The following is a 14696-nucleotide window of genomic DNA, read 5'->3' as shown; positions in this document are numbered from 1 at the left end:
ACTATGTATTGTTATATATCCAAAATAAATTTTTTTTTTTTGTTAAATTTATTTTTCAACTATGATATTCAATTCTCTATATGAAATTAATCTTAGTTTTAGTTAGTATTATTTGTATTTAATACATCTAATTAACCTCATTTTGATTAATATTAAATAATTTTATTTAATTAATATTTATATATGAAAGAATCCCACATAAATCTTTCGCCTTGGGCCCCAAATTAGGTTGGGCTGACCTTGGGGGATTTTTTTTCTTCAAAATAAAACCATTTTGAAAACAATTTTGTTAGTTAGCAACATTTTCAAATTATTTAGCAAATTAACATCTCGAGTCTCTTAGACTTAAGTTCACAGTAGCAAATCGAGTCTTAAAGACTCAAGTTCCATGTGCTGGCAAGGTTGAGCTGGAGTTTAATTCACGTGGAACTTGAGTTTTAAAGACTCGAGTTCCATGTCTTCATTCTTTATTTTCTTTCCCCATTTCCCTTCTTTTTTGGTCGGAGTGGTACCCAAACCCAGAATGTCCTTGTCCTTATTCTTCGACAAAACAAACAAAAGTAATTTTTTTTCCCATCTCCCTCTTGTCCTCTTCTTCTCCCACTCACCTTTATCAAACTTCCAAAGCCCTAAAAAAACCCAAGAACAAAACCCAAAACAAAAACTAATTGAATTGGAAACCTTAACCCAAAAATAAAAAAAATACACTCCGATGAAGAAGACAAGGAATCAAGAGATCTCAGCGTAGATGAACCACCACGCCGTTGGTTCTGATTAGCATCTGAGCCACAATCATGGCATTGATTAGGTGCATCGAAGTTCTTTATCTCTCTGTGTGTATTTGCTTTGTTGTTGAAGCTGAAATGGGTTGAGTTTGTCTTTGAGTTTGTCTCTGTGGGTATGTTGAAGAGTGTTGTGGATTAGGCAACTCGAGTCTTTAAGACTCGATTTCCATGTGGATAATTTTCCACATCAGCATTGCTAGCACATAGAACTCAAGTCTTGAAGAAGCGATTTGCTTCTGCAAAATCGAGTTTAACAAACTTAAGATGTTAGTTTACTAAATAGTTTGAAAACATTGTTAACTAACAAGATTGTTAGCAAAATGGTGTTATTTTGAATTTTTTTTTTTGCCAAAATAACATTGATTTTCAAACAATTTCGTTAATTAGTATGTTTTCAAAACTATTTAGGAAATAACATCTCGAGTGTAATAAACTTGATTTTGGAATGCTAACCCAAAAATAACAACAAATGAGTTGCTACAACAAACCCATTTCCAAACTTGAGGTAATTTGCAGAGTAGCATGAATTTGTCATGCTATGTCATTAGTTAGCAGGAACTAGAAAGAATTTTGGAGAATCACATCTCGAGCCTTTGAGGTTTGAGTTTAGTGAAGAAATCGAGTTTCAAAGCCTCGAGTTTTGATTGCTGCCATAGAGATATATTTGCTACATGGAACTCGAGTACTGTACAAGAAGAAGATGAATCTAAAGAACACGATGAAGATTTAAAGAAGAAAAGAAGACAGAGAAGAACCCACAGAGGAAGAAGAAGAACAGTTCGCACGGGAATAGAAAGAACACGATGAAGATCTGAAGAAATTGAAGAAAGAACACGATGAAGAAAGGAACCCACAGAAGAACATGAAGAAGAAAGGATTCCATGGAAGGACCAAGAAGAACAAAGAAGAAGGAAGGACCAGGCGAGCATAGAAAATCGAGTTTTAAATACTTGACTTTCATGTGGATTTTTTTCCGTATTAGCTTGCCATCACATACAAGTCGAGTTTTAGAAACTCGAATTCTATCTCTAAACTTGAGTTTTAGAGTCTTGAGATGCTAGTTTGCTGCATAATTTTGCGGCGAAAATAGCAAATTAACCCTCAGTTTGTAACTATATAGTTAGCAGGCCCGGTTTCCAAACTATATCATGAACTAACATCTCGAGTCTAAGAGGCTTGAGTTTGGGCTACAAATCGAGTCTTTAAGGCTCGGTTTTTTCTGTTTGATGTGGCGTTTTTGCCAGGTGGCCTCCACCTGGAAATCGAGTCTTAGAGACTCGATTTATGTGACGTGGCCATCTGGATCTGACGTGGTTGGGCCACGTGGAAAATAGGAAACCGAGTTTGTAAGACTCGATTTCAGTTTGGGTTTTTTTTTCCAAATTTAACGCCTCTCACATAGCTCTCCTCTCTCTCTAACACAGCAGACTCTCTCTCACTCTCCCTCTCTCTCACTCTCCCTCACTCTCACACACCGAACCTCAGCCTCTCTCACTTGCTCACCCTCTCCACTCTCACTCACTCACCCTCTTCGTACTCACCACTGTTCTGTCACTCAGTCTCCACCATTTTCCATCAGGCTACGCGGTCTCTCAAAACTGATAACCCTTGCTCTGCTCCTCCACTACCTCCACAGCATTTTCCATCAGGCTACGCGGTCTCTCAAAACTGATAACCCTTGCTCTGCGCCTCCACTGCCTCCACACCATTTTCCATCAGGTTTTTTTTTTTTTTTTTTGTGCAAAATAAAATTATTCTGTTTGGTTACCGAGAAATTGAACTAGAGAAAAACAATACCCATGTCTTCAATTTCACTATCTCATCCATTTTACTCACCAAAATAAGAAAAACCCAATTCCCATTACTTAAAAGTAGTTTGTGTTCAAGGGTCAAAAATTCAATTTGGGGGTTTTAGTTCTCTTTGGTTCCTGATGCTGTAAAGCCTAAGGTTTTACCATAAATTCAATATCCCTATTTTCTGAGGGGGGAAAATGGGTGTTCTATAATGTTGTATTAAGATGTTGAGTAGTGGGGCTAAATTTGTTGTTTTTTAAGTGAATGGTCTTTTCCTTTTTTGTTTGTTCATGTATTTTGCGTTGAATCTTTCTTTATTCAGAATGGGTATGATTCTATGTGTGTTTGGTTTGGGATTTTGGGGTTTTGGGTTTGCTTTGGCCGTGTTGGTATGCTGAATTGATGTAGGCTAGTGTGTAATTAGTGCAAGGACACAATAAAAGCATTATTTTTCATGAAAATTGTGTTCCTAACTTTTTTTTTGAACGAGTAAGGGAGTTTGATTCTATGAAAAATAATCATGAAAAAGTGTATTCAGGTTAGTGTAAGTGTAAGTGTTCCTAAAAGTTCTGGTTAGTGTTAGTACACTTACACAATAATCATGAATACACTTACACTTACACAATAATCATGAATACACTTACACTCTAAAAAAATTCTGGTTAGTGTAAGTGTATTCATGGATCATATACAAAAAAATTCAGGTTAGTCTTAAGTGTATCTTAAAAAAAAAGTTAATTAAAATTCTGGGGCTGCCTGACAACTCTGTGGTCTATGCATTTTTTTGCAATAAGAACTGAACCCAGAATTTGCCTCTCCTGCACAATTGCATTATATAATTGGGAAATTCTTTCCCTAACACCTCCTTTTAGCCACAATAAGAATAATATGCCCTTTTTTTTTTTTCTCCAAGAGATCTCCTCCAATACATTGTGATAGATTTCTCTATGAAGTTATATAAAATAATAGTTCTTTTTAATTTCCATAGGATGTTCAAATGCATGCTCAATTTGAACCAACTGATGTTTCTCTGGCTACCTTGATGTACATGGATGGGACCATTTGAATTTTTCTTCTATGATTTTCCTGGATTTGTGTGGGAATTATTGTGTGTTTTTTTTTAAGGGGTTGAGTTTTAACAATCTGGGTTGTTTTCTGCTTGCATCTTAGTGGCTTAATTCTAATCTGGTTCGGCTACAGTTGATTGCTACTTCTACTCTTTTTCTTGCTTTTGGTTCAGTCTTTCATCTTTTACTGAATTCTCGTTGTACAAATTGGCTTTAGTTGCTCTAACTCATACCTAGTTCCATAAGCATATTGTGTGTTCATGTCTCAAACTAAGTGCTTATGATTCTTCTGCAGTATGGCTGCTGCAAATACTGGGCGGATTGACTATACAGAGCCTGGACCCATTGACAGGTCAGTGTTGTCAAAGCAGCTCAAGCATCGGTCCGAAGCTATTTGGAATGGGCAGGTAAAACACAACACTAAATTTAAATCGAGTACATGCATTTAATTCATACAATGTACATGCATTTGTTGTCATATATTAATCCAGGGTTCTATTCTGTGTAGGATCCAGGATCCGTTACCTGCCGTAGCCGTAGTTCAGAGTTCTCCAATCGGGAGCCAATGGTGGACGATCGAGTCAGGAACATCATCAAGGCAGTTGGTTTGGAGGGACTCCTTTGGGTCCCGGGTAGAGAGATCGACCATGGTCTGATAACGGCCTTAGTGGAGCGATGGCGGCCCGAGACTCACACCTTCCACATGCCACATGGTGAGATCACCATCACATTGCAAGATGTGGAGGTTCTTCTCGGGCTTCCTGTTGATGGGGACGCTATAACAGGGAGCACGCAGAAAACTTGGGTGGATGTGTGCCGAGAGTTCCTTGGCTTTGAACCTATAAATCAAGACAATCATAAGCAACTTACTGGTCAGAGGATTCTCATCAACCGGCTTTTGGAGCAAGTTGCTAATCCATTGTCGCCTAATGCTGAAGAGGACCAGCTGCATAAGTATGTACGATGCTACATCCTAGCGCTACTGGGGGACACAATATTCATGGACAAATCCGGCGATAGGGTGCATCTAATGTGGGTGCAGCAGTTGGAAGACCTTCGTAACCCACGAAGGTGCAGTTGGGGAAGTGCTTGCCTTGCATGGTTGTATCGAGAGCTATGCAGGGCAAGCGAGGACACTAGTCAGATTGGTGGGTGCTTACTGTTACTCCAGTATTGGGCATGGGCCAGGTTCCCCTATTTGTGCCCCGCAGTTGAGCATGGCCCGCCAGTGGGTGCTTATGGTCCTCCAGTGCGTGGTCCACTGTCCTTGAAGTAAGTCTTTACCTCATGCACGTTATATACATTATGTGATCATTACCTAAGCCCACAATCATGTAACTTGATTTTATTTATTTATTTTAAAGGCTTCTAGCAAATTTTTATGTCAACATTGCGTAAATTTCAAATAGAGGTTCAATATATATTATTACGTTAATATACTTTAATTTTGTGATTGTCATGTGGCTTGTATGTGCTTTGTGTTTTATAAGGACTATTTCTTGTTCTAGTGATATTATTAATTAAGTAAATATCTATAAGATTATCTCAATAGTTATATGTGATTACATTATAGTTTTAACATTGAAATTATCTCAGTACAAAAGTTGTAGATATTGATCTATTGTTCTTGATTGTAGGTGGTTGTGGGTCCCAAACAAGAAAAATAGGCCCGCCCACATCTTCAGGGACAGATATCGCGAGCAAATAGCTTCAATGTTGCCAGACCAGGTATGAAAATGCATTGTTTTACATGTTTAGGAATAAGATATAGGTTTGGTGAGCTTTGAAATATAAACATTGTCGCCTAATGTGTTGTGTACTTGTTTTTTGGCTGTTGTAGGTGGTGTGGCAGCCATATGAAGCTGAGTTAGAGGACCTTCCGCCGTGGTGCGTTGCAGGGAGGGCCGTGTGGACGGCAACGGTGCCGCTTGTATGTTTCCACCTAGTAGAAAAACATACACCAGATCGTGTCGTTCGTCAATTTGGGATGATCCAAGAAATTCCCCGCAATGTTGACACTGACACAGTGCTTCATGGCATTGATTTGAGGGGTAAGGTTGGTGTTGATTGGACGCGAAAACATGCTGTGCATATCGATGAGTGGGGTAATCGCCTTCAACGGCGTTGTGAAGCAGTGCTTGGCGATATGCCTCAACAGCACGAGTACCATGACTGGTTCAAAAGGATAACTCGGAGGTTCATAGATAGGCCCGGTGCTATAGTGACTCTGCTGGTAACTTCTTAATGTCTTCTACATCGTACCGTACTCAAATAGCATGAAACCACTGTTTAGATAACATGATATATGTTACTACATTTTCTGCTTAGCACTTGGTCTCCCTATAATATGCAATTATTACTAGCAGAACCAATTCTGAACCAACATTTGTTTTATTATCGATTGGCATTGTTGATTTTGTATTGCGTTACTAATATGTGTGGTTTTTCCATGTGCAGATTGAAGGATACGTCCGGTTGTTGAGGCGTCACCCAGTGGGCACGGAGGACCACACGGACATTACTGAGGTCCTGACGGCAGTGCATGCAATTGAACGTGTACAACCTCCTATCCCTGAGGCCCCGAATGAGGAGGCACCTACTCCTGCAGGCCCAAGCACTATTGAGGGCCCAAGCATGAGCACAACCCCGGCCGAATGTCGCCCTCGTCCGCCTGTTGCTAGCCCTCGGGTTGTCCCTACCCCCGATCCTTCTCCATCCACCCCACATCCATCCCCTAGCCTTACCATCCCTTCATCCACCCCACATCCATCCCCTACCCCCACTATCCCTTCACCCACCCCACATCCATCTCCTCGCCCCACCATCCTGACACCCACCCCACATCCTTGTCTTGGGTCTGACATTCGTCCACACAGTCCACGGTCATTTCCTCAGCTGTTACCCATTTCATCCTTTGACTTGGGTATTGATGCAACTCCACCTAACATGCAGCAGGAGCCACCCTCCCACAGTACATCTACTGCCCCTTCTTTAGCCATCGACCTACCCCCTGTTCAGGCTGATCAGACTGTTGGGTTACCTACAGTGGCAGAAGGTCGGCCGAAACGCATATCAAAGGCACCTCTTTGTGGGACAGGGGGGCACAAACATGGACACAATGCTGGGCCTGAGGCATCTGACGAAGGACATGCAAGACCTCCTCCTCATTATACGAGACGACATAAGATTCAAAAAAGGTAACTCAAAGCTTAATGTGAATCAACACATTTTATAACACATTTTTTTAGTCAATTTGCAAATGTCAGTGTAAGTAGTTTACATTGAACAAGTCAATTTGGGGATGTAATTGAAATGACTGTGGTTAAGATGAATAAGTGGAAATACAAGTAAAGATAGAGTTGAAAATGAGGAAATTCACTAACATAGTGGTAGCCCTTTACTAATGAAAAGATGTCGGAGAGTTGCTTAATTCAAGTCGAGGAACAAAAAGAGGTAGATGACGACTTAAAATAAAATTAGTAGAGGTAGTAAAAAATGACATGTCAATTAAAATTCCCAACAAAGAGTATGACTTTGTTAGAATAGAATGACGGAAAAAAATACATGTGGTTGATACTAACTAGTCTATTGAGAATCTATAGTTGACTCCAAAATTTGGGAATTAAGGCTTGGTTGTTGTTATTGTTGTTGTTGCAATTGTAAAATCTTTGTCTCCTTGATGTGGTTTATTAATCTTTGTCTCTTTTTTTCCATCAACTCAGGTAGAGCACTAGAGGAGCTACGAGCTTCTCTTTTTAATAAATTTCGCTCATCTGAAGGTGTAAAGCGTCAACGGCAATGCTTTTTGTGGCCCCATTGCTGCTCTTACCTTCAATTTTGTGGTTGCTGTTGGTATTATTTTCATGAATAAATTGGTTTGTATAGCCTCCTTTTTACATATCTAATCTAACTGTATAATGCAGCATTTGATTTATGTAGTCAGTGTTCCCTGCTGCTAACTTTTCTGTCCTTGTTTTTTCAGGTGCTTAATAATGTCAAATTCAAGTATTTCCATAACCCTTTCATTAACAACTCAAAAATCGTATTTCCAGAAATCCTCCTAAACCTTAACCCACCACAAACACACGTGGACAAATTCCCCAATTCGTCGTACGTCAAAAATGAAATTGACCCATTGCTTTGGTTAAATACAAAAATGGGTTTTTTAAGAAAATACTTACTCTCTTTCCATTTGCTATTTAGTTTGTATGTTTTTGGCAAAGTTGGTAAATTCTATGATGTGGGTTTTTGGTGAAATGTCTGAAAATGGAATACCCATTTGATAATTTTTGGCTTAGGATATATATGGGCAGTATTGAAGAGATATGTGTGGCTGTGTTCCTGTTGGGTTTGTAAGGTCAACTTTTTGAATTGGGTTAGAAAGTAGGTTGGTTAGTGAATCTGGGCAGGATAATGGATACCCCAGATTCAGGTAGTGTGGTTTCGAAGCGGTCATTGAGAAAGAAAGCGGGTTTGCGGAATTATGATGAGAATTTGATGGATGAGCTCATTGAGAAGCATTTGGGTGGTGCTTTCAAGAAGAGGAATAGAACGAAGGCGGATTTGGAGAAAGAGACGGAAACTGAGGCAATGATTGCGCTGTCTCTTGGGTTCCCAATTGATGCGCTGCTTGAGGAGGAGATTCAAGCTAGGTGGTGAGTGAATTGGGTGGGAAGGAGCAGAATGATTATATTGTTGTGAGGAATCATATACTAGCAAGGTGGAGGGATAATGTGCGGGTGTGGCTTTCGAAAGGACATGTTAAAGAAACTGTGAGTAGTGAGTATGAACATTTGATATGTTCAGCTTATGATTTTCTTTTGTTCAGTGGGTATATTAATTTTGGGGTTTCTCCTACATTTATCTCTCGTATGCCAGGGGAGGCAACAGAAGGGTCTGTGATAATTGTTGGTACAGGACTTGTTGGATTAGCAGCAGCAAGGCAGTTGTTGTCATTTGGGTTCAAAGTGATTGTTCTAGAAGGTAGAAATCATTCTGGTGGAAGAGTTTATACTCAAAAGATGGATCAGGTAACGAGTTATTTGCTGCTGTGGACCTTGGTGGTAGTGTTATTACTGGTATCCATGCTAATCCAGTAGGAGTTTTGGCCAGGCAACTTTCTATACCACTTCATAAGGTCAGAGAGGTTTTCTGCCCTTTGTTCAAGCCTGATGGAGCCCCTGTTGATAAGGTAATTGATTCCAATGTTGAAATCATTTTTAATAAGTTGCTCGATAAAGTTACTGAACTGAGACAAATTGTAAGAGTGATTTGCAAATGATATTTCCCTGGGTTCAGTTTTGGAAACACTTAGGCAATTGTATGCTGTGGCTAAAAGTACAGAGGAGAGGCAACTTCTTGATTGGCATCTTGCAAATTTGGAATATGCTAATGCTCGATGTCTATCAGAACTGTCAGTTGCCTATTGGGATCAAGATGATCCTTACGAAATGGGTGGGGACCACTGCTTTCTTGTTGGAGGTAATTGGAGACTGATAAAAGCATTATGTGAAGGAGTTCCTATACTCTATGGAAAGACTGTCAATACTATTAGATATGGAAATGAAGGCATTAAGGTGATAGCCGGGGACCAAAAGTTTCAGGCAGATATGGTCCTGTGCACTGTACCTCTTGGAGTTCTAAAGAAAAGAACTATCAGATTTGAACCAGAAATGGCACAAAGAAAGCTGGCAGCCATTGAGGGAATTTAGGCTTTGGGCTGCTGAATAAAGTTGCAATGGTATTTCCACATGTTTTCTGGGGAGAAGACATAGACACATTTGGATGTCTAAGTGAACACAGTGATCCACGTGGAGAGTTTTTTTTGTTTTACAGTTATCATACTGTTTCTGGGGGTCCAGTACTTGTTGCACTGGTGGCTGGATAAGCTGCACAAATATTTGAGTCCACAGATCCATCCATTTTGCTCCATCGTGTTCTAAGAATCCTAAGAGGTATGATTTTTCTTAAATTGACAAATATTGTAAGATTTCTTGTTTTTCACTGTCTTCCTTTCCAAAGCTTGATTGAGTCTAGCTTCTTATTAGCATTTACATTTCTCTTTACAGGTATATTTAGTCCTAAAGGTATTGATGTACCTAATCCAATACAAACAATATGTAAAAGGTGGGGCAGTGATCCCCTTTCCTATGGTTCGTACTCTCATGTTAGAGTACAGTCATCTGGAAGTGATTATGATATACTTGCAGAAAGCTTGGGTAATCAGCTGTTCTTTGCTGGTGAGGCCACAAATAGGCAATATCCAGCCAGCATGCATGGTGCCTTCTTAAGTGGCTTAAGAGAAGCTTCACGCATTTATCGAGCCACCAGGGGCCGCCAAAATAATCTGAGGAAACTCACGCAGAGGACTGTTGGACCTAGTAGTGATTTGCTGTTAGATTCCCCTGGTGCCCTCTCCTTTGATTGGAATTTTAACAATACATTGGCTATTCTCACATCAGCAGTTCTAGGCTTCTTGCTACAGTGGTCAGGTGCCTTAGCAATTGGGTAAGCAACCTCTTAAGCTTTAAGTAGGGTTTCTTAAACAACTTATGTAAACCATTTACAACTAATTTTCATATTCCATAAATTCTATAAAATTTTCTTAAAAGCTATTCCTAAAAAATAATTATTCCTTAAGAGATGGGAATAGCTATTCCTGAACACTCTTTAATAGTTTATACAAAATTACATATATATAAATTCTATAAAATGATATAACATATTAGAAATGAAAACGAGTAAATAGTTGAGAAATTATAAATTTTATTTATTATATATGATATTGTTTTTTCTCATACAATGTTTCTGCATTTTCTATAAGGAAAAAATGTTGTTAGTATGTGTTAGAAGTGGTTGTTTGGCTTTTTGTAAAATTCTATGGTATGATGTGCCGACATGGGTGATAGTGCTATGTGAAATTTTGGGAGGATGTATGGTGTGGGGAGCCTGTTGAAGTAGGCATAAGGATTTGCCCCCTGGTTGAAATAAAGAAGTTGCTCAGCTGAGCGGCAAGCATTTGTTGGAAGAAGAGGGTGGGGTTCCTGCTGGGCCTGTGTCTTGTTAATGTAATGTTTCATGTTTTCTTACCTCAGGAGTAGCTTAATTCTATTTTGATCTTTGTGAAAATCTGAAGGTTTGAGTCCCAAGTCAGCTTTGACTTAGTGTACTTCCCTTGGAACAGGTCATTGGAAAAGCACTTGTCCTTGAGGTATGTATCTCCTTTGCCACTGTATGACGATGATTTCCTTTAGACTGCTGAACCTGAACTTTTGCAATATGTACTCAATTTCACAGTTCCTGTCAATGAGATCGTTGAAGCAGTTAATTCAAGGATGGGCATGAAGGTTGTCATGAACGAGCTTGAAGCCAAAAGATGTAAGCTTAAATACATTGATTGATTGCCTGACATATCTATCATCACAAAGCGATTGTCCCAAATAATTATTTCTCCTGATACATCATCTTAGGAATACACTTATAAAAAAAAAAAATTCATCATAGTTATCATACATTTATGATCTATTTATTTATAGTGTGCTGCTTATTGAGCAACAATAATTTAGACATGGTCATCATCAGTCTTGCTGAAACAGAGTTTTCAGTCACCTGAATACTAGAGTCTTAACAAACTTGGGTAGCATCTGAAGTCAAATCCAGAGTGTAGTTTTTTAAAAAATTTATGGAAACTGTTGGTTATAATCTGTTCCATTAGAGAGCACAGTTCTGTTTCTAGGCATAAAAAGAAGTTCTGCTGTATGTGTTTTTGGCACAATGTTTTTCTCCAAATAGGTTTTGAGGAACCTCCTTCAACCTGTTACATGGTGATCAGATGACCTTGCAGACATGCTTAATAATTCACATGCCAAACAAGTTACATGAGTATATGCTACTATGACCTAATTGTACTGCATATTTAAAGGACTTCTCTTGGTGGTTATAATTATTGTGCCCTTTCTTGTTACTAGCTTTAAAATGACGTGGAATGCAGGAATTTCATTGTTGTAGGCAAAAACATATTATACATGGTAAAATTATTAACAAAAATGGATAGGAGGACCAATATGAAAACGAAATCATAGACATTGACTTGTAGTCTTGTGATGCTTTTTAGTTCTTTCCTACGAAGTTTCTGTCTTGAGACCATGGATTAACATAGGCTTTGATTCTCATCATTGTTACAACTAGCAAAGAGGCTTGCACAACTAGTCCTGTGGCTGATCTTTTAAGTGGTCTTTTCCTTTCTTTCATTTCCTGTGCCCCAGACCCCAAGACCCAGATAATCAAAAAAACAAACCCAAAGCTGACCCAAGTTTCTCCATTAATGAAACAGCATTTCAGCTTTTTAAATCCATTTTTGGTGTGCTCCCGCAATTTGAGATACCTCTCTATACTCTGAAAAATCTTATTTATTTATTTATTATTATTAATTTTTAGTTTTGGTCATAGCACTTGTAAACTTGGCAAAAGATGAAGCACTTAAGTCTGGAATTATATTGTAGGTCACTGGTTCATGACAATCTACTTTTTTTTATTCATTTGTTTTAGAAACAGAGTTGTTGGTTGTTGGTAGTACTCATTTGTCAAGTACTATTATTATTATTATCTGCAAATATTATTGTTATTAGTTAATCATTATTATGAACATTTCTATTTTTAAAAATATCCTTGATATAGTGTTGGATAAGTGATAATCAGTATGACAAAAATAATATCTCGTGAATATTTGAGATGTCAACCACTATTTTAATTTTTTTTCGTGAGGATTGATTGATATTTGATTATTAATTATTTATTTAATACTTCGATTTTTCTCATAGATTTTTGTATTTTTCCAATATATTGATCCGTAACCCAATATATTAAGTTGGGGGGGGGGGGGGGGGACCAATTTTGTGTTATTGATGTGTTAAGTGGTGATGTGCACACTATAAAGCCAAAAGTGTAGTTTAGTCTAAATTTTTATAAATTTTTTTTGGTAGTCCATAGGTAGAGGGGCAGCATGTTGCACGCTCTTCCATCAATAGGGAAACCAATGAGAAAGTTGCAATCAAGAAGATGGTGGAAGAGTTTGAGAATCGCATTGATGCGTTGAGGACACTAAGGGAGTTGAAGCTTCTTACACATATTCACCATGAAAATGAAATTGCGAGATTCATGTTATGATGCCAATTCACAGGACGAGCTTGAAGGACGTGTATTTGGTTCACGAACTTATGGATACGGATCTTCATCATATCATTAACTCCTCGCAGCCGCTTTCCGGTGACCATTGGAAATATTTTTTATTTCAAGTATTAATAAGTTCTCTCAAGTAGTGGTATGGTGTTTTTTCAATTTTTACTATTTTCACCTATGTTGGTTACTTGGTACTAATTTGGTAACCAAAGAAAACATGATGATGAGGGACTATGTTTGTATTTGGTTCCTTGGTATGCAGATTAATACTAGTTTTCTGAAGTATGAATTTCGATTATTCTGTTCATAACAAATATTTGGCCAATTTTTTGAGACTGGATATTGCCTTTAGTACAGAAGTTCTTTGAAACTATAGTACATAAATATTCGCTTATTAAATAGCTACTCTACGTTTAAGTACATGTTAAATTAGAGGTCTATTTGGATTTAACACTAAGGGGCAACATGTTGCACCCAAACTAGCTATTTTATAAAGTAAGTGAGATTTATTGATTAATTAAGTTTGTTTTACTGTCCATAATATGGCAATAATATAATATAATAATTTTTTAATAAATAAATAATTATAAAATACCATTTTTGTCCCTAATCTTTCATATTTTTTTTTTGTCTCTAAAATTTTCGGAAGTTCACTTTTTGTGCTGAAGTCAAATTGTTTGTCTTATATGGCGTAACACAGTCTTGATGTGGTATATGACTTTGACAAAATTAATATGTTTTTAAAATTAAAAACACGTGGCAAAAAATAACTTGCTTCTGTGGATTCAAATTATCATAGTCTCTAAAGCTGAAATGGAAACTGCTACGCTATAGTCGATTGCCTCAAACGACGACCCTAACTCAGTGATTATATAAAAATACACAAGGACGGAGGTTGTTGTTTATCACTGTATTGCTAGGTTGGGGTTGTCGGTTGAGACAATCTTCCCAACTATGGCGATGAGGTTTTCTTTCAGTGTTGGGGGTTTGGGGATGTTTGAGATTGAAGCGGCATGGGGTGAGGGACAAATTTGTTTCACTAGCTATTTTTAATTCACATGCCAATCATTGTGCTCCATAATTTTTTAAGGGTCATGGTAACGAGTACCATTAGGGCAATTGTTAATAATCCAATATGGTTAGGAAAGGTTTGACACTATTTTTATGGGAAACAAAAAAAGTTTTTGATATATTAATTGTTGTTGTGCCTGAAATTTTTTTACATTTTGTTTTGTTTTAGGGAGGAAAATTGAACACTCTTTTGGTATAACTATATTTCAACCAACTTACGTAGAACAAGCAAATAGAAAATTTTGCAAAAAGCTATATTCAAACGCTCTAACTATTTGTTTGAAAACAACTTATCTATTATTATTTTGCTGAAAGTATGCACAAGAAAGTAATAAAATAAAAATAAAAACAAATAGATTATAGAAGCAATTAAAGTTGATCTTTTCCATCTTTTGCACTGTAAAACCACTGATTAGTAAAATATTGTGTTATGTTAATTGCACCTTGTACAAATTGTGTCTTCGGTGAAATCTTTGTTTATTGCTATCACTTTTTATTGAAAGCTGGCCATTTTTTTTTAATGTTTATAGATTGAATTTTTCCTCACATGAATTATAGGGATTTTGACGGTAACTTATGATTAAATAAAACATGCCAATTATTCATTATGAAGTTCTTTTCTATATATTAAGAAAAAACTCAGGTAGAGCTCTGGCGTGGTTTCCCATGGCAAGTGCCAAAACTTTGGGGTTGGACTTCTACCGTCAATAGGCTAGTCAGTGGAGGTTAGCTTCATGATTGAATTAGCGAAGTTCATTTTCTTATTGGGATGTACATGCGTCTTCACATGTTTGAATTAAGA

The 14696-nt window shown here is 37.6% G+C and overlaps 1 pseudogene; it reads left to right on the top strand.

The window, feature by feature from the left end:
- The first annotated feature begins 7265 nt into the window (after positions 1-7265).
- On the top strand, positions 7266-13108 carry LOC142611809 (lysine-specific histone demethylase 1 homolog 2-like; annotated as a pseudogene).
- The last annotated feature ends 1588 nt before the right edge of the window (positions 13109-14696 follow it).

This window comes from Castanea sativa, chromosome 10 (assembly GCF_040712315.1).
Source record: "Castanea sativa cultivar Marrone di Chiusa Pesio chromosome 10, ASM4071231v1".
NCBI lineage: Eukaryota > Viridiplantae > Streptophyta > Magnoliopsida > Fagales > Fagaceae > Castanea > Castanea sativa.
This window is presented reverse-complemented; position numbering and strand designations above follow the sequence as displayed.